This window comes from Pteropus alecto, unplaced genomic scaffold, assembly GCF_000325575.1.
Source record: "Pteropus alecto unplaced genomic scaffold, ASM32557v1 scaffold75, whole genome shotgun sequence".
NCBI lineage: Eukaryota > Metazoa > Chordata > Mammalia > Chiroptera > Pteropodidae > Pteropus > Pteropus alecto.
The window spans coordinates 22,222,617-22,247,934 of record NW_006440638.1 but is presented as its reverse complement, the minus strand read 5'-3'; the positions used below and the strand labels follow the sequence as shown (position 1 = coordinate 22,247,934).

The 25,318-nt window shown below is 37.2% G+C and overlaps 1 protein-coding gene and 1 pseudogene across 12 annotated transcripts in view; both read right to left on the bottom strand.

The window, feature by feature from the left end:
* ERC2 (ELKS/RAB6-interacting/CAST family member 2) overlaps positions 1 to 25,318 on the bottom strand; it is an 890,290-nt gene that overhangs the window by 689,726 nt on the left and 175,246 nt on the right. The gene's annotated exons all lie outside the window — the stretch shown is intronic.
* Positions 12,386 to 13,328, bottom strand: LOC102898103 (annotated as a pseudogene).

Below are 25,318 nucleotides of genomic sequence, written 5' to 3'. Positions count from 1 at the left end.
TGATGGTCTAAAGAAGCTGTGGTACATATACACAATGGAATATTACTCAGCCATAAGAAGAGATGAAATACTGCTGCTTGCAACAACATGGATGGACCTTGGAATAATCATACTAAGTGAAATAAGCCAGACAGAAAAAACTGAAAATCCCATAATAACCCTTTTTTGTGGGATATAAACCTAAAAGCAACAAATGAACAAGACAAACAGAGACTCATGGACATGAACAATGGACTAGTGGTTACCAGAGAGTAGGGATTAGGGGAGGTGGGGGGAGGTAGATGGAGTAAAAGGGGTCAAATATTGGGGGTTAGGGGGAGGGCGAAGTGGGTAAAGGGTATCAAATACGTGGTAGCTGAAGGAAACTGGACTTTGGGTGGTAAATACAATAGAATATATAGATGTCAAATTATAATGTACACCTGAAAATTATATAATTGTATTAACCAATGTTACCCTAATAAATTTAAAAAAGAAAAACCTTCTCTTGGCTAAAATGAGTTATTGCTGTTTATTTACCAATGATAATTTTCTTTGCTCTTTCTGCCCTCCTTACAGATAAGATTCATTCTTCCTGCCCTCCTTACAGATAAGATTCATTCTTCCAACCCGATCACAGAATCTCACCCACTTTCTCACAGGATCCAATCTAGAGCAAAACCCCCTTCCCTGAATCAGCCAATCCAAGCCCAAATCATCAACACCCTCTTATTGAGACACCCTGTTTCCCCACAGTGCATATTTTCCCTCACTGCAACAAGTAACAAATCCAACATGTTCAACAAGCGTGTTCCTGGTGGTCACTGGATAGACAGCACTGACAATAACATCAAAGGAAAAGAAGCTCTACATTCTAAAGGAAAATGGGATTTCATCTTATTAATGCTTTTAGTCCATTAACAGCCAGGCAGACAGCCACTCACCCCCAACTCACAGCGCTCTGCCAGAACTTCACCTTCTCAGATACAGCAATCTGCCTCCCCAAGCACTAGCGTTTCAGAAAAACGAGAACTATGCCTCATACAATTATATTATCTTTTTGTTATTGAACTACTATTGTAACTGAAATTCTCCCTACTATTTTTCAACAACAATGTGTAATATTTCAGCAATATTAATAGTTAAAAGGCCTAGGATCTTAATCAAGAGATATTATTTGTATTTTGCTCCAAGATACAAATTATCTACCCATAAAAATTTTCTTGACTTGTATCTCACTCATGACTGTTCCAATAAGCAATTAAATCTCACATGGTAAGTTAGAGAAAATACCTCCTGCCCACATACAAGAAGACTGTTTCTATTTGTTTTATTTTAAATCAATCCTCTTCAAACTCCCTAGGTCAGGAATTGTGTTTTGTTTGCCATTATCTCACGAGCACCTAGCACCATGTTTAAAACAAAACAGAGGCTCAAAATATTTGCTAACATTAAATTTTAGTGCATGGAAGTGGTTACTTTAAAAAACAAATGGGAAAGAGATGTAAAAAAGCGAAAGTTTATGGAGATGAGAAGACAGCCTGAAGCATTCTGGGAATGTGAAAAGGGTCTCCATCCTACTCCTAGGCTACTCTCTCAGCTGTGATCAGGGAGCAGGAGCATAGCAACTGACCCATCTAGAAGTCCTAAGCTCACAAGTTCTCTTATCCTTCCCAACTCCTAATATCCTCTTTGGTAACCTCCTCCTTATTGGGGAAGACTCATCCAAACTCCCTGGGCTTTTGTCTTTGAACACCTCATCTTTAATTAATCATTTTGTTTGCTCTATTGCAATACATCTGTGATTACTCTCAAGATCTTGTAAACACCAAATACTAATCCTGTTTAAGATCTTTATGCTAGCCTCCTGCTCTTTAACCTTGCCTTCCACCCTCCATCTTCCTTTCTCAACTATCAGCTCATCCTGATCTCCAAAGCATGGATCTGATCATTTCATCATCAGCCCTCCCTGGCCATTTCCCCACTTGCCCTGCTTAGATTGCAAATCATTTAGCACAAGTATTCCTTTGCAAGCACCCTCACATCCTTTGCTCCTCTCCTCCCACAGAATTTACCCCCATTCTTAATTTTATATATATACACAGTGTGTTCTGCTACAAGATATGTTTTCATAGAACCAATTAGCTCAGATGACCGGTGAATACGTGAATGAATTCAGCATAATGTGGAAGTTGTGCTGGCTCATAAGCAATGTTTCTGAGGCAATAGGAAGTAAGAATACAGTTATAGATTTACATTCTCTAACAGGAAAGAAAGGAAATAGCCCTCAGCTTGACTAAAGCCTTTTCAACTTTTTTTTTGTTTAAACTTCTCACATTTGGGATCCCTCCCCAGAGTCATACTCCAGTCTTATCTGGCTCTCAGGTTGTAACAAATTGTACCCCTTCCCATACTCTCCTTAACAGAAGCCCTACTCAGCTCTATTTCCATCTGTACTGTCTCAGCAGCCAAAAACTAGCCTTTCCATCCATCTCTTTTTTGTGCTTTTTTATTATTTTCTGAGACACCAACAACAGGAAGAATTGGTGAGGAGGTGGCTCAATTTAAACACTCAAATAATGTTGGTGGAAGTATAAACCAGTACAAGCACATGTAAAACTATTTGGCGATATCTACTAAACTACTTTGCGACCCAGCAATTCCACCCAACTGAAATAAGTAATGATGTCCACCAAAAAAGATATACAAGAATGTTCATAGCAGCTTTACTTATAATAAAAAGAAGCTGAAAACAACATAAATGTCATGAATAGCAGATGGGGTAAACAAGTACATTCACGCAATGTAATATTACACAATAATAAATTATTAATATGCATACCAACTCGGAAGAATTTTATAGACATTATGAGAGAAGGAGCCAAACAAAGAGTAAATACAATATAAGACCATTTATATGAACTTCAAGGACTGGCAGAATCGTGTTTATCTCAAGGGGACATAACTAATAGGGAGGGGCACGAGGTGTCTGCTGGGGATAGGAAATGTCCTATTCTAGATTTGAGTGGAGATTATATAAGTGTAAACATTTTTTTCTTTTTTTTCACTTGTGGCAAAATAAACATTACGTAATATTTACCATCCTAATGATTTTAAGTGTACAGTTCAGTGGCATTAACTATACTCACTTGTGCAACCATCACCATCGTTCATCTCCAGAACTTTTTTTTCATTTCCCCAACCTAAAATTCTGTACTCACAAACCATAACTCTCCATACTCCACAGCTCATTCTACTTTCTGCCTCTGCGAATTGAACAACTCTAGATATCTCATACAAGCATAATCATATGATATTTGTCCTTTTGTGTTGGCTTATTTCATTTGCATGTCTTCAAGGTTCATCCATAGAGTAGGTTGTGTCATATCTCCCTTACTTTTTAAGGCTGAATAATATTCCATTTCATGTATGCACGACATTTGTGATCCATTCATCTTCTGAAGAATACTTGCATTGTTTCCACTTTTTGACTATTGTGAATAATACTGCTAGGAACATGGTATAGAAATATCTGTTTGAGTCTCTGCCTTCTTTAAACTCTCTTGGGTGTACATACAAAAGGTACAAACATTGTTAAAATTTCATCAAATTGTATGTTTAAGATGTGTACACTTTACTGATTTCTGTACTATACATTAATAAAAGTACAAAAAAAACTAAACAATAACAAAAAATATATCCCCAAAACTGTCCCCAGGTATACTTAGTTAGTGGCTTGAGCTGTCTAAGTTTTTTTAGGGGGGATGGAGGAGAATGTCAATTATTATTTTTGTTAGTGCTTTGGTTACAAATGTGCGTAGGTATTGAACAGCCTGTACCAATCCTATTTTTCTCATAAGCCCTAATACTTTTAATGCATGATTTTATATGAAACAATTTTTAATATCGCATGTATTTTGTTATAACACTTAACAATATATGTAACATATTTATTTAGCATATATTTGGCATTGTTAATGTTCAATGAGGATATAGTAGAGAATAAAACAGATCAATAAAAGTCCCTGCCTTTCAAGAGCTTACATACTAGTAGATATATTTTTAATGGGATGAATAGTAGAGATACCCATGTGCAGAGTTCCCCCACTGCACTATAAGTTCCATGAGGGCAAGGTTTGTGCACCGTCCAACTCCAAACACACTGTTTTACACACAGAAGGCACCTCTACTATTCTTAGAACTTTGGAAGGCGCTTTGGCTAAGCTTCAGATTTTATACATAAAGAAAGAAAGGTATTTCAGAAAATGACAATAGCAGCCCAAGTCACACAGTTAGTAGGCGGCAAGCTGAAGAGACTTTGTGTATCCTGATTCCCCTCCAGGACCTTTACCAGTACAGAGCAAACTCTAAGAACTAAGGATACTTACATATAAAGTCTGAAGGGGTTTTAGCCTTTGCTCAGATAATCATGTAAGAAGAAGAACCAAAAACAATAATAACAAGCTAAAATAATCAAGGAAGATGTGGCACTCTTTGTCAATTTTTTGAGAATATTCCTACTCTTATTATAATGCTTATTAATACCTTGGGCAGAACACATGAGATACCTCTGATAATAAATAGAAAATGAGAATATGTTTTTATCATTTTTATTTTATTTTTTAATTAAGTTTATTGGGGCAACATTGGTTAAAACAATTATATAATTTTCAGGTATACATTATAATTTGACATCTGTATATTCTATTGTGTTTACCACACGATATTCTATTCTGTTCTTTTTAAGGGTTCAATCTCCTTGCTCTGCTCATCTAGGTGTTTTTTCAATTCCTGAAATTGTTGATATGACTTGTTTTGGAATTCAATAAATTTTTTTCAGAAGTACCATCCTGAATTCTCTGTCATTTAAGTCGCGTATTTCTATGTCTGTAAGCTCATTTTCTGGAGATTTTTCTCTTTCTTTCTGAGATGCCTTGTCACCTTGGTTGTTCATGGTGTTTAATGAACTTTTTCTGTGCCTGGGCATTAATGTAAATGTATTCTGCTTTTTTTATAGAAAGAAGATTTATTATATAAAGGTCTCTCTTTAGCCTGCTGCAAAGAAGGCACTTTTCTTTAGATTTCTATTAGGTGGCATCTAAGCCTCTTGGATCCCTGCTTTATATAAAGCCTTAAAAATGCCTTTTTATTTTCTTATAGATATTTAATCTCGCTCACTACTCTCAGTCTCATTCTCTTTCAGTGTTAGCAACAGCTTCAGCAGTGTTTGCTCATATTCCCCTGGGGCTCCACAGTGTTCGGTCGGAGGGTATAGGGAGAGGGGCCCTCTGGGTTGGGGGATGGGGACTGTGGCTAGCCTTGGTTTTGCAACCACGGCTGGTAAAAATCAACTGTTGTTTTTCTGCCATCCTGCTTCTCTGCTTTCTTCACTGATGACTCGGCCCTGCCACCGGCCGCAGGGAGCTCACAGTTTTCCCAGGTAGGGCTATTCAGGGAACTCGCCACATCTTCTCCCCTCCTCCTCCTGCAGGGAGTTCTGAAGGCTGTGAGAGGCAGCTTCTTTATTTCTCGCAGTCCACTGCCCGACACTCGAGGCTCTGACCTCTAGAAGATCTTATGCACAGATCCTACGCTCAGACATGCTCGTGTGCAGTTTGGGTGTTTTTTGTTGAGTTTTACGTATTCAGCTTATTGTTGTTTCAAAGAGAGAGATCTGGGGACGTCTCTCGCTCCGCCATGTTTCCAAAATGATAAAATCATTTTTAAATAGTAGTTATTACACTATTGAGACATCTGGTTCTTTGTTTGTTTTTTTAAATATTTTTTATTTTTCAATTATAGTTGGCATACAATATTACATTAGTTTCAGGCATATAACATAGCGATTAAAGAGTTATATAACTTACAAAGTGATCACCCTGATAAATCTAGTACCCATCTGACATAGTACATAGTTATTACAATATTATTGACTATATTTCTTATGCTATACTTTATATCTCCATGACTATTTCGTAACTATCAATTTATGCTTCTTAATCTCTTCCTTTTTCGCCCATTCTCCATCCCCCTCCCACCTGGTAACCCTCAAAATGTTCTCTAACTATAAGTTTGTTTCCACTTTAAGTAAAATAATACATCAAATCCACCATTTGAAAGAATAATAAAGACAATTTCAAAGCCAGGAGTGTTGAACAAAGCAAGGAAGCATCCATATATCACTTTAGTAAAGTGGTTTTAAAATCATCCAAATTATTATAGAGTAATAAGGTATTCTCTTGAGATCCTTGAATTCATAGTCACTAGGCAGGAAAAATAAAGACCTTTATAAATTATGTATGACAGAATTATGTATGTCAGAAAATATTAAGTTCTTTATAGAACTAAATACAATTAACAGTTGTGTTTTCTAATCATTTTACTGTAAAGTAGGAGGAAAAGGCAAACTAAAAATTATGTCATAAAATTAAAAGTACCAACAGCATTCGAATGTGTTTTGTCACTCATCCCAGCATCTCCAAGACATGTACCACCTCTTACATAGATTATTGCAATAGTTTTTAGGCATATTTCAATGAAGTGATAATAACAAAATTAAATTAAGATAAAATAATGTGTGTCAGATAAGGGCAGAGCACTATGACATGTGCTTTGCTTATCTTCTCTTAATACAACAACACGCAGAGGTAGAAACTATTATTACTTCCATTTCACAGTTGTAAAAATCGAGGCTGATGCTTGGAATTCATACCAGGACAGTCTGATTCCAGGGCCCATACCTTTAAGCGTAATACTGTATACACATCTTGGCTTCTCCACTGAATTCAAATTAAGCTCTCTAAAGCATGGTGCTCCAATACTTTGAATGACTCTTTCTGTGTTAAAAAAAATTCTTTTACTGAGCATTCAAAGCTTTTCCTGCCCTGATCCCAACCTATCTTTTAAGAACTTTCCCTCATATTTCAGTAATTGAATTGAGTGTTCATTCCTCAATATACAACAGACCTCCCCGTGCCCTTCACCTGCATGCACATTCTTCACTTAGGGATGCTCCATCAACTCATCTCTTCCAGTCAAAACCAACCCATTACCCAACACCTAGCTCAGAAGCCACCACCTATGTATGTAGCATTCCCACAAACAAATGTGCATGTAGTATAGCATCTTGGTTGGCTGCCTTGTATCTGAACATTCCAATCACACTACATGACATTCCATGACATAACTGTCAATGCATTATAAAGTAATTGATTATCAGGGGTTATAGTTATGACACATTTATCTGTATTAAACATATTTCTCTATCTTTTGCGAGTCACAGAGAAACAGTTCAGGCCTCACGGGCTGAATTTTAGCAGTCAATCATCACTATTAGCTGTCCTCTTCAAGAACAATATTATTCAAATTGTCAACAATGACTTCAATAACAGACATATGGCCTAGTTACTGAGCATCAGAACATTTTCCTCATAGAATGCTTAAATAAGAAAATCAACTAAATAAATTATCTCTCAGTTGCCTTTTAAAATATCCTTTGGCCACACAAAATAAACATTACACAATTTACACTAGAAAAAAATTCTTTGTAAAATGTAAGATCTAGACATATTTCTTAATCGTAAACCAAAACAACCCAAAATAAACAAAAATCTTCTCTGACCTAAATACATGAGATTAAAAATTGGTTTGGATAGTCTCCCAAACCAATCAAGGCCTCTCTCAGAGGGCTTTCTCTTAACAATCTAGAATTTCCCTCCTTTTTAATCTTTGAGAAATCATCCTCTCATGCTCCAATGGCCTCCATTTCAGAAGAGTCATGTGCAATTATCGGTTCTATCAATTCTTTTAACTTTACTCTTGTGTAACAAGTCCCAGTCCCAGCGGAGCACAAGTAGAGATAATGTGTTCAACCAGCAACCCAAAGAGAAAACAGAAAGTGAAATGGCCAGGGCCACAGTATGACTCTGCTATCTTTACCACACATCATAAGGACCTCTACTTAACAGTAGTGAGTGGTGCTTGCAACCAATATGCGGAGAACTAGAGAGCATGTGGGACAGATATTTGCAAAATAAGAATAGTGAGGAGGCATTTAGGTATAAAATTTACCCTACAGAGTAAAGCTGTAGTTTATTGATGAGATGAAAAGAGGGGAAAGAAACAAACATATCCTAGCAACCCTGCCACCTGACGACGAGAGACGATTTTCCAAAGACACATCAAAATGGAGTGATCCCTCACAATTGTAAATGTTGCTTCTCTGAAATGCAGTGTTTATAGGCCTTACTTTGGCACAAGTCTTGAGTTTGACACCTGGCTTATCAGCTATTTGGCCTTGGGAAACTTACTTACTTTCCTTGACCTGGGGATCAAAAGAACACTTAGAAAGCAGACTACACAGTGTCTGCCCCATGACAAATGCCAATAAATTATACTGCTGCTATTATCATTTGATTTTTATTATCCAAAGGCATGAAAACAAAGACTTGCTTGTCTAAAATGGCACTGCAATACAACATTTTGTAACGATGGAAAAGTTCTATAGCCATGCTATCCATTATGGTAGTTACTAGCCACAAGTGGTTATTGAGCACAAGAAATATCCATGAAGGCATTGGATTTTTAATTTTACTTAACTTTAATTAATTTAAATGTTAACAGGCATATGTGGCTAGTGGCTACTATATTGGATAGCATGAGTTTAAAATAACTAAAATACCACTTTCCTTTGAAGGAACAATGACCTAGCCCAAAGGTTCTAAAAATCCCAGCTGGTAGACCAGTGCCCATCTGCTATCAAGTATTCATTAGTCCACAGTAAAACAAACCAAAGTGTCCAATTTTATGAATTTTTCATAAAGCTAACTCAATACCATTTAAAGGATTATTATTGCTCCTTCTGAGATTGGATGTTCACTCTAAATTTTTATGAAATGCAGTCATTCATTCAATAAATGTGCATTGTAAGTCTTCTCTCTATGCCAGGCATTATTCTGTGGATATGAAGTAAATAAAACATTTTCCTGCTTCATGAAGCTATGTTCTAGTGGAAGAAGAAATACAATGAACACACACACACACGCATCTAAAAAATAATAATAAAGCAAGATAAGGTAATAGAAAGTAGGGCAGAAGTGGGGGAAGTGTCAGGGAAGTCCTTTCTCATACTGTGGAATTTGAGCAAATATCTGACGGTGAAGGAGCTGGACATGCACTGAAGGAAGAGCACTCTAGGCATAACACACAGCAAGTACAAAGGCTCTGAAACAAAAACAAACTTGGCATATCCAAGAGAGAGTTTAGTGTGGCTGAAACAAGAGAGTAACAGAAGGTAAGGTTAGAGCATGTATCAGACCCAGATCACATAAGGCCTGATAGGCCACTATAAAAACTTTGGCTTTTTTTTTTTTAAGATAAAATTATATTTTCAGAATAATTTTAGATGTGTGGAATAGTTACAAAGAAAGCTCAAAGAGAAGTCTCAGCTAGTTTCCTCAAATGTTAAACATCTTACACAACTGAGGTACACTTCTCAAAACTAAGAAAATAGCATCAGTATAATAGTATTAAACTCCAGACTTTATTCAAATTTCACCAGTTTTCCCATTAATGTCTTTTTTTTGTTCCAGAATCCAATCCAGAATACCACATTGCATGAAGATATGTCTTCTTACTCTCCTCTACTGTGACAGTTTCTCAGTCCTTACTTGTCATGCCTTTACAGTTTTAAAGAGTACTGACCATGTATTTTGTACATTGTCCCTCAATATGGGTTTCTCAGATGTTTTCCTCATGTTTAGCCTAGGGTTATGGGTTTTGAGAAGAATATCCACAGAGGCCAAGTACCCTTGTCATCACATTCTATCAGGTGATGATATGTTATCCATATGATTTATTACTGGTAAAGGATTCTGGCTTTTATTCTTAAAGAGATGGGAGCCATGGGAGAATTCTGAGCAGAGGAGCGACATGGTCTCACTTTTAAAAGAATCATTCTAGAGCTGTGTGGAGAACTGGTTATAGGAAGCAAGAAGCATGGAAAACAATCAGGAGGTTACTGAAAGATTCACGTGAGAGATGATCATGGTGGTTTAGTGTAGGATAGCAGCAGCTGAAATGGTAAGAAGGGGCTGAATTCCAAATATATGCTGTAAGTAGAACCAACGAGATTTGTTCATGAATTGGATATGAATTGTGACAGAAAGAGAGGCCAAAAGATAACAGTAAGACTTTGTCGAAAGCATCAGATGGGACACTGAAAAAAGACTAAGGAAATGGGGGTAATTAAGAATCTAGGTTGGGCTCATTACATTTGCAATGTCTATTAGACATATAAGCAAAGAGGTGGAATAATGATTGAACAGATGATTCTAGAATTCAAAGGTGAGATTGAGGTCAAAGATATAAATTTGAGAATCATCAATAAACAGATGGTATATAAAGCCATAAAATGGATGAGATCACCCAGAGACTGAGTGTTGAGAAGAGAAAAAGTCTGAGATTGAAAATGATGAAGGCAGTTGATGATAGCTGTGATTTTTTTTTTTCAATTTCCTAAGTTAGGAAAATTAAAAGCTGGCGACTCTATAGCAAGGTTTGCTGGTATACATATAAATAAACATGCACGTATTTACTTATATTACCATATCTTTTTTTAACTCCAAAATCCTGAGAACCATAAATCTAAATAACATCTCCAGCTCCCTTTGCTATATTTAGTAGTTTTTCTGGAAGGCATTCTTTTCTTGGACTACAAGTTTATACTTTGGGGAGGAGAAGAGGAGGTATGACTTTAAAGGGCTTTAAGAGCATAGATACTCTAACTGTAGAAAGGCCCAGAGAGCAGTAATTGGTGCTGTATCATAGCCCAGTGACACTGGTGAGGTGGTACTCAGTGGTGGTTAAGAAAGAGACTTTAGAAGGGGATGTGAATGTGCCCCAGCTCAGCCACTGATAACCTACTGGACCATGAATGAGCAGCTTCCTTCCTTGAGCCACTGCTTGCTCCTCAGCACAACAGAGTTCTTCTAATGCACTGAAGCCCTAAGCACAGTGTTATGCCCAAAATTTCTGACCCCCTGAAATTTAGGTGCAATGTGGTTCAAGACAGAACAAAAATGAACCTCTGTAGAAGAAAATCTCTTTCAATTAGAGACAGAAGTATGAAAGAACTAATTAATGTCACAAACAACCATTTGTAATAATTTGTTCAAATGCCTGTACCTCTACCAGCTGCCTTCCTAATAAAGAATAAAAACCTTTCAGATATAGCATTGAGATTTATAATTCTCAGATTCAAAGTAAATAAATGAGTGAATAAAATCCCAGGATGATGACCTTCTTAGAGTATGCTCATAAAAGGAACTAAAGAAAAAAACCCAGGTTTATTCTAGGTCTTACATATTAAGTACATGCAGGAGGCAGGACAATTTAAAACACTTTTTCCTCTATCTTTCTAAGCAGTGGTTATTAAGCTTTAGTGTGAATCAGAATCACCTGGACAACTTATTAAAATGTAGACTGCTGGGCCCAATCTCTGAATTTCTGAATCAGTAGGTCTGGGGTGGACCCTGGAACTTTGGATTTTGAACAGGTTCTCAAGTCATGCTGGTGCTGCCTGTCCAAGGACTACAGTTGGATAACCACTGCTCTAAAAAATGCCCGTTATGTCAGAGCCATAGCTGAGAAGATTTGAGTGGACACTAATCTCTTTTATTTACTTCCAGCAGGGTAACGATTGATGGCCAGACTGCAAGACTTTACCATATGATTTGCAAATTCAGCCCTAGGTATTTACTGTGTGAATCATTTTCCAACCATCCAGAACTTCCAGGAATTCATGGATACAAAACCACACACTTTTGAAAGCCTTCTCTAAAAGGAAAGCTTAAGAGAAGCCCAGAAGACATGAACTAAAGACAGAAAAATAAATTCAATAATTACTTCATAGCAACATTGTCAAACTTTGACATAATCAAACACCATAAGAAATATACTAGAAATGAACTACATGGTAAAACCTAAGTAATTCAGAAAAAGGACAGCCTAGCCAAACTGTGGAAAATTTTTGAAAAATAAATAAATCTTAGTACTTCTTTGTAAAACTATACAACTGAGAACTAATAAGAAAAAGGAGGGAAATTCAGTTAAAATTGCTCTACATTATAAAATACATATAAAAATTCAGAATTATGCCACCTACTCAGCAAGATTTACATTCTTAATTCAATGAAGTAAATATTTATTGAAAGCATACTCTGGGCAATGCACTGTTGGGATGAAATGTAGCCCTTCCCAATTAATCCAGAATAATCACCCCATCTCAAGATCCTTAATTTAATCATATCTAAAGAGTTTTTTGCCATATATGGTAATATAATCACAAATTTCAGGGATTAAGATGTCCATGTCTTTGGGGGCCCATTACTCTGCCTAAAATTGGTTTTTACTTATTTTTTAAACTTTTATAAGCTTTATTTTCCACTAACCTTATTTCCATTTTGTTTAAGAATTTGTGGAATAACAGCTCAGTGGTTGTTCCTACGCATTCAGTGGCTTGAGCAGTGGGGGCTGCAGACCAGTCTTCAGTGGCAGGCTGAGTGCTCCAGTCTTCAGTAAGAAACTGCTGAATAGGCACAGAGGGCATCTGTGTGCCTTCCAACCAGTCTGCAGCTTTAGGTTGAGCAGCAGTAAACTCAGGAGCTGCAGCAGTCCATTCACCCTGAAATTTCTCTTTGGTCACAGCCTTTTCAGCAGCAGCCTACTCTTCCTTTTCAGTCTCTTCAGGTTCTCTGTAGAAGTAGAGATCAGGCATGATCTCCCATAAGTGTTCATAGGAAATGGTATCACACATGTGCAGAACTTCCCAGGCCAGCATCCACATCAGATCCACTGAGTGAGCTCCCTTGTTGTTGCAAGGGGACATAGTGCAGAAGAGAGCCTGTGTTACATAGAGGAAGAGTAGACAGGTTAACATAAGATGCCTCTGTGAGAAGCTGGTGGTCGGCCCTGAGAAATCTCGGCTCCTGGAAGGAGCGACGCGGCAGCAATAAGAGTGGCTCCAATGGCAGCGGCAAACTTCAGCACAGCTCGCTGGCCAGTATTCCTGGATGATATCATAATGACATCACTGGGTTTTCGACAGCAACAATGGCACGAGTTGCCAGCAGAAGCGTCTCTCAGATTCTCTTCAAATTTATGATGTAGATGCTACCACTTTTCCTTTTGTAGATGTACTGTTCCATTTGGAAGTCTAGGTTGGTGCCACCTAAGTGGGTTCCTGCTGCAAGGAATTTGAGGACATCCTCCTCCTTCATTTGCAGGACATCCAAGGCTGAACACTGTGAAAGTTTTCCTTTAAGTAACGTGGGAACCGAGAACAATGCCATATGGGCCCCTCTCTGGGTAGCGCGGAAAGGCTAAAATTGGTTTTTAATGTACTTCTTTCCTTACAGCAATACTAACAACAGTAGTAGAAATGAGAATCTATCACAGTTTTCTATCTTAAAGTATCACTATGAAAACTCATCTATAGACAAGGCAAAAAGTAGCAGCATGAAAATAAACACAATTTACCATTTTCTGGAATAATTTCTCATGTACCAGACATCTCAGATGATTTGCTCAATTCAAAGCAATTGCCTTAATAGTCAAATGTGGAATGTAGTAAAACTGCATATACAACTGAAGAGAATATCTTTTTCTTTCATTGAGCTTTGTTTTATAAGTTCAACTGGATAACTGGAGAGTAGAATATTTAATTGTTAAAATTCATAAGCTTTATACCAACATCCCAAAATTGCAATTCCATGAGCTAGACTAACAGTAATGGCATAGGTTTTGATCCACAGTTCTTAACAATTTTTGGACCATGAACACTGGAATTTCTAGGGTAGTCAGATGGTTTGGGGTATTATGACAGAATGGTTTCAGTTGGGATATAGACACCATGACAAGTAGCAGCAGCAGCATTTTTTCCTATAATCTTGAAACAACTGACTCTCCTTTGTTTCTTTTAGAGTTCACAGTGGAATAACTGCTTTCGCAAAGAGCTTCCCCTGTCCAGAATCCTTTGGCCTATGTTACCTCTCTCCCCTTTCTCTGGGAATCAGGTGTACTCAAGGCCACATACTACGTTCTTCTAAAATCTGGTCTGTTTCATTAAACCCACCACCATATACTGAATTATATCCAAAAGAGTTTGGCCCATCCAGACAACTACTTATTCACACAGAAAAGCAGGTTGGGTTTCATCCAAAAACAAATTCTGTCTTTTACTTCTTAGGTTTAGCTTTTTCCCCCCTCTTTTAATTTATTTTTACCTTATGCATCCAATAATCACTGAACAAATATTACTGAATACCTAACTCAATATCAAGCTGAGTATTGAGTTGTAATAGTAAACAAGACAGGTATGGCCCCTATCTATATGAAGCTTACATTCTACTGGGGAGACAAAATTAACAAATAATTACACCAACAATTGTAATAATGATACTTGCCATGAGAAGTCACAGAAGTCACAAAATGACTGCACAACAGTAAAATCTGACCAAGAATTTTAAACTTTTTAAAAATTGCCATTTATTTAAATAAGGAAATTATTTAATTTTGATAAAATATTTAAATAAGGAAAATATTTGAATTATGATAAAAATTGACTAAAATTGAAACAGCTGTCTCTTTTGGATAGGGCACATGGTTTCTGATTCCACAGTCCTCAGCACTCCCTTCTGTCTCCCTAACAGTGAGCACAAATTCAACCATTTGTCATATTTATGCTGCTGTTTTTCTTATAAACCTGTGCTGTCCAATATAGTAGCCACTAGCCACATGTGACTATTTAAATTTAAGTTTTAACTAATTCATTAAAAGTTAAATAATAGCATTCTTTACATCACACACTTGGCTCCCATACACATACATATAGCAATTCCTGCTATAGGATGATATGAAATTGTTTAAAGAGGAGAACCAAACTGGATCTGGGAACTCAAGGCAGGCTCTCCTGTGGAAGTGACCATGAACCTGGGATCTGAAAGAAATGCCAACATTAACTGATGCAAGCAAGGTAATTGAAGGAAAAGTGATCTAGGCAGAGAAAACAATGTATGAGAGAATAAAAAGTAGGAATATATGCTTATGGAAATCTTTCCTGGTTATCTTAGCTCACTTAATATCTCCTTACCAAAATACATCCTTGTTTAGCATATATCCAAGCAATAGAGGGCTACATATAAATTCAGAGCTTCAGATAATACTGCTTCCATTTTTTTTTTTCAAGTATTACTTGAAAAACCATCTCCATACACGGAAAATCAACTTTTCTTCCTCTACAATTCAGGATGATAGTTTCCAATCCTCACATTATCAAGGCCTTAAATGTGAAGGCCATCTGCTGAGCAGATCGTTTCCCTGGGAACAGCAAATGCTCTTGAGTGGATTCCACTGTAATATTTTTTCCTTTCTAAAGGACAGTGACTTCTCTGTGCAGAAAGGTATTCTCAGTTTTTTTAGAACTTGCATCTTCTGTGAAAATGATGTGCTTTGGGAGTTGTTTTAGATCCCATGCTGCTGAAAGCCAAGGTTTTGCTAACAGCTTCTCGAGTGCTGGGGCCTATTTATTATTTGATGCATTGTTTTGGACCCTTAGTAGTAAGAATATGGAAGCAGTTCTTCCCACTGAAGAGGCATTGCTTTTCTGGGTCCATGCAACCAAATGACAACTAGTTCCATGCAACTAAATGACAGCTATTTCTAAAGTTTCATCAGTTCTATTGGGAATAAAGAGGAAAACATGACTAAGTACTGCCCTAAAAAGCTCACAACCCAGGGGTAAAGCCAATCATGTAAATAAGCATAATCCCTCCAATCAATGCAAAAATAGACATATATTACAGGTGTTAAATGAACAACCAATACACATATTGGTAAAAACACCAAAGCAAGTCAACATACGAAGCCTACAGAAGAAACATCTCTCACATAGTTCTTCCACTGACCTCTCACAGGATGGACATCCAGGGACAGTCTTTGAGGCAAAAACATCCAACTTTTCACTTTCCAGCCTAAGACCTTCTGCCCACCCTCCTCTCCCAGATCCTTGAGACCAACAAGATTTAAGATTTTATTCCCATCAACAGACTTCCAAACCCATGAAATATCTGCCTGTACCTAACACTACATTTTATATTTCATTAACCTGGTACATTTGCAGAGTCAGTGGGGACCTCCATCACGCCACCAGATGACGACATCACCCTTCCTGGACGCCACATGTGTTTATTGAAAGAAGAAATATAAAATCCTCCACACACGAGCCCTTCTAGTTGGCCTGTCTAATACTTGCTTGTACTTTCATCTTTACTGTGAAGCAACCGTGTTAAAAAATTTATTTTTCAGGTGCCACCACAGATAAATTAGCCTTTTGATCAAGGAGAAAGCATACGTGAAATTAAGAAAGGACACGTTTTCCTTTCTCTGGGAAGGTTTTAGGGATGTCAGTCACTGTAAAAATCTTTTCTTGGGAATGCTGTCCACATCTGCAAACTGTTCCTGTAAGGTTTATGCAGAAATCCATTTACGAATATAGCTTTGCTTCATGATAAGCAATCTCCCTGGAAAATGCCAACCCTGGCCTCCTCAGCTGAACTATAAAGTCACGTTGCTTTCCTTTTTTTTCTATGACAAGACAGAAGGAAATAATTCACACACCTGAATTTCCTATGAAACAGAAAATGTCTCACAGGAGAGTGTTTTGATAGCTTTTCTTTCTAACATGTGTACATGTTAGTTTTAAGGGTTCCTTATCCAGCAGAGAAAGAACCCTTAAGATGGGATCATGATAATGTGAATAATACCTTATTTAAATTAGTTCTGCCTTTTCATTTCTTTCCTTTTCTTGAACTTTATCAGAAGCAAGTATAAATTATAATGTAGAAGGGACAAATCTGTAGTTTGTGAAGAAGATATCATCGTGTCTGTACCACTAGTTAGCTATATAATGTTGTCCAAGCCCCTCGACCTCTTAGACCTAGACAAGAGGGGCCCTTGTCCTGGGCCATTCACTTTAGAGAGCCTCGTACATGACAAACCTCAAAATGCAATTTTTTTCTTTTCAAACATATAAAGAAGTTTTGTTTTTATTTGGTTACTGCCTGAGCCAATGGGAAGGATGTGTTAGCTAAACTTGGTCCCCAGATCAGAGGATGCTGGGCTGAGAGCCCATGAGAAGATGAACCACAGCCTCTGCCCCTGGAAATCAAGGACAAAATGGGTGTCTACATATGCCAGATTCCCCAGATAACTCTGCTCCTTCCCCTTCCCCTTGCTCAAAGGCTATGGTCTGAGAGGCACTTAGAACCCTCTGGAAGGCCTGAGTCATACAAGTATGGCCTGGAGGTAGAAAACCTGACCAACCCACCTCTCTGGAGAGCTTGGGCATCCCATCCCCATTTTGGATTTGATGGGTTCAGGGGTCTCTGGCCTAGGTCCAGCTGTTAGCTTGCCCTGCACCAGCAAATCCATGCTGCCACACAGGCTCATGGGCCACAGGACTGGCCCTGAAGAGACTGAGGCTCAAAGCTTGTAGGCACTGGGCTACAGACCCCAGAAGAGAAAGGAGGCATAGCTTGATTAGACAGACCTTTAGCATATTTAGATATCTGGTCTGTGGGTCTCCATTACCACTTGCACTGGCCCCACAAATGGTAGTGGCAGCCTTCTTCTGGTTCCTTGTCTAAAAATAAGAGGACTCAACGAAATTACAGTTTGGACCTACTCTTAAAAGTCATTATAGTTTCCTCTTAAGTACCTTAAGGTAAAGGGAGATAAAAACTGCAATTCGAGATGTCAGAAAAAAAATAAAATTTATTTTCCAGAGTTATTCCAAGAAGAAATCTTTGAATGAATTGCAGCTCTGGCTTGCCCTTTCCTACCTCTCAGATTGCATGCCCTATAAAAAGAATGTCATTAAGGAAAACTATGGTTTGAAATGCTTAGGGATATACACACGCACAAAATACCACAAATACCACACTGTAAAATTCTCCATGTGGTATAAGAATCACAGTTTATCGTTCTCTAATGATCAATTGGCAATTAATATTTAACCACCTTCTTGCACTGAAGACCTTCTCTAAAATACACACGAGGAAAAAACTGTAGTGATTATTTCAAGACTCAGCATTCAAATGATAACTTTAAAGAGACTAAATAAACAAAAGCTATGCCAAAAGGAGCCAAAAACTACAAAAAAACAGGAGTATTTACTATTATTACTTAGGAGCATTAACTTAAAAATATCTAGAGATGTCAATTGTGAAATATTAATCTGAACTTTAATTTTTCTGATTTTTTTAATACTAATTACAAAGACAGATGTGCTTACTATTTATGCTGCTCAAACCATAAGCACACTATAAGAAACAGCTTCCCCCTTCTGATCAGAAACATAAATAATGTTTCTATATTATGTCGTATTCCCATATATCAATGGAGCTGGTTGAAATGTATCTCTGGCTACCGTAAATCATAAGTACTGTTAAGCAGAACCTCCTCCTCAAATGTAGAAAACAAGCACATAGCAATGAAATCTAGAATTATACACAATTTGAGTGTTTCTTCATAGTCCATTTTAATTGATTTATATAGACAGGAAAGAGGGGGAACATTAAACCTTTTACAAACCTTCCCAAGCTTTCCTAATTAGGCCAGTACTGCATAAAGAACTTCATAGTTTTAGAAAATCTTAGAGCAATGAAATTAAAATGAGATAAATTGAAGGGAAACACACATATTCCAACACCTGTTCTCAAATTCTGTGCTTCTAACAAAGGGAAAGTTATAGGTAATAGACACAGAGGGCTACGACCAGGTTCCTCACTGGGCCACAAAATGGTATTTCTGAAATTTCTGTCCATATTTACCTTTAGGAAGAAAATCTGTGAAACAAGCCAAAATCATCAAAGAGCTAGAAAAAGCTATGCTTGACATGAGAAGTTTATTTAACAGAACATTAACTGAGACATGTAAAGCAACCAATCTCTGTCAGGACTTAAGGTATTAGTTTAAAAAAAAAAAAAGCATTTGAATCTTTATTTAAAATGCTCTCAGAATATTTCTGTCTGGTAGGTTACTGAGTAAATGCAAATGTAAAAATTAAAATATCTAAAGTAAATGATTCTATTCTAAAAAATATTTAAGGCAGTGCTAAAACATCAACCATATTTATTCTGAATCTAAGCCACCATTGATTGTAAGGCACATCTTAAATGACATCTGCAGAGAAAGAAAAATCTTGTAACACCATCAATTATGAAATGCATCCCGATTCCAGAGATGTTAAAATGTGTAAAATAAGTTATTAAAATATGTGAAATAGATCCAACTATGATACTTGAAATAGTTAGAATAAATATTTGTGTGTAGCGGCCATTTAGCAAATACTTATAGAATACATGAAAAAAATGAATGACTTTACAAACAACTTTTTCGGTAGAAAAGTGGAATGAAGAAAATGTCTATACATATGATCATGAGACAAACTGATAGTCCCCCTTCATCAAGCTTCTCCCCTACTGCTCTGGCTCAGCTTTCTCTCCCACATCAGAGTACATACAATGTTGGCAGTAAAAAGCATACACTCCAATCCTAATTTTATATGCATACACATATATACACACTCACCCATACTCTAGAGCAGGGAGTCAGCAAACTAAGACATGCACCAAACCCAGGTGCCAGTTTTATACATAAAGTTTTATTTGAACACAGTTATGCTCAATTGTTTTTGTATTGTCTATGGTGGCCTCTATCATGCTACAATGGCAGAATTGTATACTTGCATAATACTAAATAGCCTGTAAAGTCTGAAATATTATCTGGCCCTTTAAGAAAATGTTTGCCAAGCCATGCACTAGAGCATTAGTTCCTAGAAGACAGGGGCCATATTATAAGTTGCTCTTACTCTTCCAGTGGCATCCAGCACCAAGCAAAAAACAGTAAATGTATGTTTATTTACAGATTTTAGTAATCTAAAGCACTACACCTTTAAATCAAGCTGAAATGTCTGACACACATACCTTTTCGTGTTTATCTTTATTCGGGCTAATTTCCATTTCTAGAGGAAGCTCTTTATCCTCCATTTTATCTTTCTTTTTACAAGATAAGATTTGTATAGAAATGAGTTCTACATCATACTAGCTGTATGACTAATGCAGAGACTAACTCCAACTATCTCCCTGATTAAGTTCATTGAATAAACGCTCTGAAGACCTTCAATTGTCTTTCGTACAACAAACAGTATATAATGAAGAGGTGAAGAGGAGCTACCGAGTAGAATTAGACACAGCCCCCACCATCAAGGAGCTAAGTGTCCACTTAGACTTAATCTCTTTAGATTCATTTCAAAGGAAACACACAGCGAATAGCATGATAGTAAACAGAACCTCAAGTTGATGACAAGGGGAAGATCCACTAAGTTATTCAATCAAGTCTCTTAGGTACTGACTGTGTACAAAAGCCCTATGACAGATGGAAAAACGTACAGTCATAGCTCCTTACCTTGAAGTGGCTGTATACAATACAGGGAACAAGGGTATTGCTGTCACTAGCTCTAACAAAAGGCAAACCAAAGAAGAACACAGTCCTTTGGGTCTCTGAAGAGAAAGGGATTAATTTCGATAGGCCTGGGGATTCAAGAAGATAAAAAGAAAGGTCTTGTGAAGAATGTTTTGGGGTGGATTTTAAAATAGACGATGAATATGGGGTAGATTTTAAAAGAGAAGAAAATCTTTCTGGGCGAGGGAGGAATAAAGGCACAAAGACAGGGAAGCACAGTGCCTGGTGCATCTGTACATGCTCTACTTGGGGAACTACTATTATACAATTGCATCAAAAAACTATTATTATATAATTGCATCAATCATAAAGTTGACTTCATACTGTTATCACCCTGGTATAAAAGGAGCAAAGCATAGGTGAGGAATACGGTGGGGATCAAGGCTCAGCACATAGGTTGTGATCTAATTTTTAAGAGCCTGAGATGCCGGGTCAAAGAGGCTGGATTCTATTCTAAAGAATGTTTTTTATTTTAAAATATTTATATGATAAATTAAATATGTGTATATGTAATATAAGTTCTGCTCATATTTCAGGGCACTGGAGATCATTCTAACACTAGTCTTCGAAATCAATTGTTTTTATAGCAAAGTGCAGAGCAAAATGTGAATTCCACTCACTACAAAAAGTCCTACTACTCATTCTCTAATGTTTAAACTTGATGATATTGAGCAATACAGAAGAGACCCAGTGTATGTTAGTATACAGCCAGTGCACTGCTAGCTGTGGATTAGAGGTTATTCCTAAATGTGGATTAGAAGTTATTCCCAACTTAATACTCTACACGATTTGCCAGATTTGTATTCGTGTACATATTAATGAATACATACATTTAGTTTTATTTAAAAAGCAACAAAAGTTCCTCCACTACCTAAAGGCTTCTTTATAAGGTAGCTTCAGAAGTGGCAGGAAGAACATGGCTTTCAGCAATTTAATTCCCAAATAGCAGCCCCATGGCCTTCTCAGGTATATTCCACTAACTCTTGGGTCCTAGGTGGGTTAGTTCTTAAAAGCAAATTTCCTTTGCCTTTCCTGAGTGATACTTCTTCCCTAGTCATCACAGTAAGTCTATTCCCCAGACTCTTAAGTGAAATACTTATCATGACTTGCCTTCCCATAATATACTAAAACAATTTAATACTAAAACTTTTCTTGGCTGATTTATTTTCACTTACATGTGCTTAGTACGCTCTAAGCCAGGGCTTCTCAATCCTGACTCACTGACATTGGAGACCAAATAACTCCCTGTTATCGGGGCTGTCCTGTGCATTGTGTAATGTTTGGCAGCATCCCTGGCCTCTACCCACTAAATGCTAGTAGCACCCCCAGACACATCACATTGTGACAACCAAAACTGTCCCCAGTCATTGCCAAATGTCCCCCAGGAGGCAGAATCATACCCTGTTAATAACAACTGGTCTAAACTTATTATTAGTTCCATTTTATGTTAGTAGTAAAAGTTAACGCACATTTAGATTTACAATCACGTTTACAACTTAACTCCTTTAATCCTCACAACACCCCACTTTAAAGATGAAGAGACACTCAGAGAAGATAAGTGTCTTGTCTAAGGCCAATCTGCTACTAAGAGGTAGAGCCATTTACTGAACCTGAATCTACTGATGTCAGACCCTTAGCTCTTAACTACTGCACCATTTTGCCTTTATGGGAATGCACAAAATTGACAGCAGTGGACCAGGTAGAGTCTCTCTGTGTCTCCCCTATTCTGTGACCCAGCACACATTTAAGGACATATCATTTGTACAGCAGGAGCTCTTACATCTTTCCAGGAGTAAAATTTAACCATTTAACAACTGGCGTGGCTCGGACATGTCCAATCTCAAAGACACGGGTCACAAACAACCCATATGAGTATGACCAGCCATCTGATGCCTTCAGGCTTAATGTGAGATCTATGTTTTCCTCAACTGAAGTTTTGTTTTGCCCAAGCGGGCACTGCCTTGGTCAAATGCACATAGTTATAGAACACCTGCAAAGTGAAGACCAAAAACGGACATGGGTACCAAAAAGAGTAAGAGATGAGATCCTTGTTTTTAAGAAATCTAACATTTTATGAATGAAGCAAAGCATCCTGCTATAAAATGACTTAGGAATACTTATAGCACATCATACAACAATAACTAATTTCAACTAAAGGTAAGGAGAATCAGAGTTGACTGCATCAAAAGTTAGAATTATAGAATATTTTTTTCAGAAACAATTTTTATTTTTATTTATTTGTTTAGAAAGCCACCAAACTGGAACAGTTTTTTATTTTTTTTATTTTTTTAATGCCTACAGCACCTGGTATTCCTAGGTGGTCTCCCATCCAAGTACTAACCAGAACCAGGTTCTACCTTGCTTAGCTTCCGAGATCAGAAAGAGATCAGACATGTTCAGAGTAGCATGGCCGTAGACCCAGAAACAATTTTTAAAGCAAGTAATCAATCAGGTTAATGAAATATTGTGGATTAACAGTACTTAACGAGTTATTTAATATGTATTAAAATGACCTAAAATTCACCTATCAATTTGTTTATAATGAACACAGTTTCCTATTTGGTCAAAAGCTATTTGTGCTCTTTAATAGAATAAGCATTGTCTTATGCTCCAGTATAATCTATCAATTTGCTTAGCAAATCCTTTGTAAAGGCAAACTTTTGCCCAGCCCATACAAACTGATACAAATTTTAAATCAGTGAGTTACAGATTAATTAAACTTTTACTTGAGAAATAATTGACCTCACAACTCTTCAGGCTGATCAAGAATAAAGTGGGGTGGGAGTGAAGGGTCTTGGCCAACTTTCGCTGCACAGTAGAATAGCCTGGGTTTCATTTCCAGTGATTCTGATTTCACTGACCCGGGATGAGACGCGTGTCTAAATTTTTAAGCTCCTTGGATTTTTCTAATGAGCCCCAGGGCTGAGAACAACTGGGTTAAAAAGATGTAAGTGCATGACAGGTATCAGCAATCCCTGGGCACACCCCAATGCAGATTATAGACTCTTGCACTTGCAAATCAATCAGCCCTTCTATCGGTGGGTTACTTCCTCTCTCTATCTTTGACTTCTTCACCTGTAAAATGTAGCTGTTCAGTGGGGTAAATGAGAAAACACATATAAACAGTTTAGCATACTAACAGTGTTCAGTATATTTTAGTAATTATTATAGGCTTTCCAGAAGTGACTGTTGAGTCTTGGTGTTAATGGCAAAAATAAACCTATGTGCTTCTGTCTAATAATTTTTCATTCCCATCAATTAATTTCTTTAAAAGGAGGGAGGGCGTTCACAAAATTCAGTGATGTGCTGTGTGGACTTCCTGTTTATAATTAACATGCAAGTTAAAGATCAAGCTTTGCATTTGTCTATCCAGCATCCAGAATCCAACTGATGTGTTACTCTGCCACTTGAATCTTTGAGGTCTTGATCTATTTCTGACAGCCCTCCCATCCTTTCCAACAATTACACAAACATTTGCAGCAGCCCCAACTGCTAAGGTAATGATGGGTTTTCATCTACATGCTTCCTTGTAATAACTAATCCTGCAAACACAATAAAGTAAGTTCCAGGTGGAGCTGATTTTTTACAGTATTAGTTAGACACCCTTAAAATAATTTATCATGGAAAATCTGAGATGTCCTTCACTATGGAGGATATTTGTCCCAGACCCAACGACAGAACATGTGTTCACGGGTGCACACAACTGTATGTATGCAATACGCATACACAGAAAAGGGTTCCTTTCACTTAACTCAAATTTATTCAAAACAGTTTTATGTTATTTATTTTCATGAGTTTTTAGACAAGATCTTTTTTAGCACATTACAGAGGCCTGGAGGGGCTTTCTGCATAAAAGACAAAGCCAAGCACTGTTAATGCAAAGTATAGTAACTCAGTGTTTTGAGAAACACTGCCAAACATATTTGAATATGAAGCCATCGGGCCAAGAAACCTTGGTGTCTAGAGCTGAGAGCAAAATTGGCAGTTGAGTTCTCATTATTAGAATATTTCTTGCTACCTCGTGGCCACTTGGCCTAGCCTATCTCAGCCTTACAAAGATTCATGTGCATGTTCCACAAAACATTTAGGAACAGACTCTTTCATAACATTCGTGTGGTGGTAAAACATAAGTCATGAGAGGCCAGATATGCAGCCTTTGCTGGGCCACTATGTAACATAACTGAACATTAACCCTTCTTACACTCAGTTTGTTCATCTGAAAATGCCATAGAAAGAGCATCTATCCCCATCAGATTGCTGTGAAGAATAAGTGAGCTATATATGTAAAATGCTTGGCACAGTGCCTGGAACAATAAGTGTTCAATACATATTAACTATGATTATTATTATCTGTTTTATCTGATAGTTCCAGTATAAACCACACTCATGAACTTTGCATCAAGTTTGTCAAACAGACATTCCAATGAAATAAGAATGTAACATGATAATTGTTTTACACTCCACCATGCTAAAAATCTAAGGCCCCAAGATAAACTAAAAACTAGGGTCCATGCCATGCTGAACATTATGGAGGAAAAATCTAAAAGGAAGCAAAGGAAAACAATTAAAGCAAGAGATAGCAGCAGATCTGATAGTCATACTAAGAAAATCACAATTCAGACAACTTACCTTTAAGAAGTATGAGAATTTTAATGTCCTTGGGGTGCTATCTGGAGTTCAGAAAGAATCTTTTACTGGAATAAGATTTAAGAGGCCTTACAAAGATTTTACCTTCAAAAGGTGCACTGAAAGAACAAGA